Here is a 433-nt window from a genome sequence, read left to right on the forward strand (position 1 = left end):
AACACCATAAGTGATATACACATCGATTTTAGATTAATTACTCTATCAGAATTCAAGACCCGCCACAAGAATCTTAAACTATAAGTGCAACTGAAAATTTAGAAGAATTGCAATAATAACAGGAGAATAGACGTATTGTACCAAACAACATCTTATCACTCATTATCCATTATCAGCCTACCCATAATCATACACTATTATCATCACACTTCGTCCCCGTGTTTTTATCAAGACTGGTTTCCCACCATTTAGCCTATTCACAAAAAATATATATAAAAAATCCCCCCCCCCCCATCAGGATTTGCATTTTAGTCCGGGTCATTCAATTTTCCAATTAAAAATGGTTGACACAGTTACACACCCATGCCGGCTCTGTGACGAGAGATGGAAAGGGGGGAGTGGGGTGGCGGGGGGTCGATCTATGGGCTGTCTA

This window comes from Penaeus monodon, chromosome 19, assembly GCF_015228065.2.
Source record: "Penaeus monodon isolate SGIC_2016 chromosome 19, NSTDA_Pmon_1, whole genome shotgun sequence".
Classification (NCBI taxonomy): domain Eukaryota; kingdom Metazoa; phylum Arthropoda; class Malacostraca; order Decapoda; family Penaeidae; genus Penaeus; species Penaeus monodon.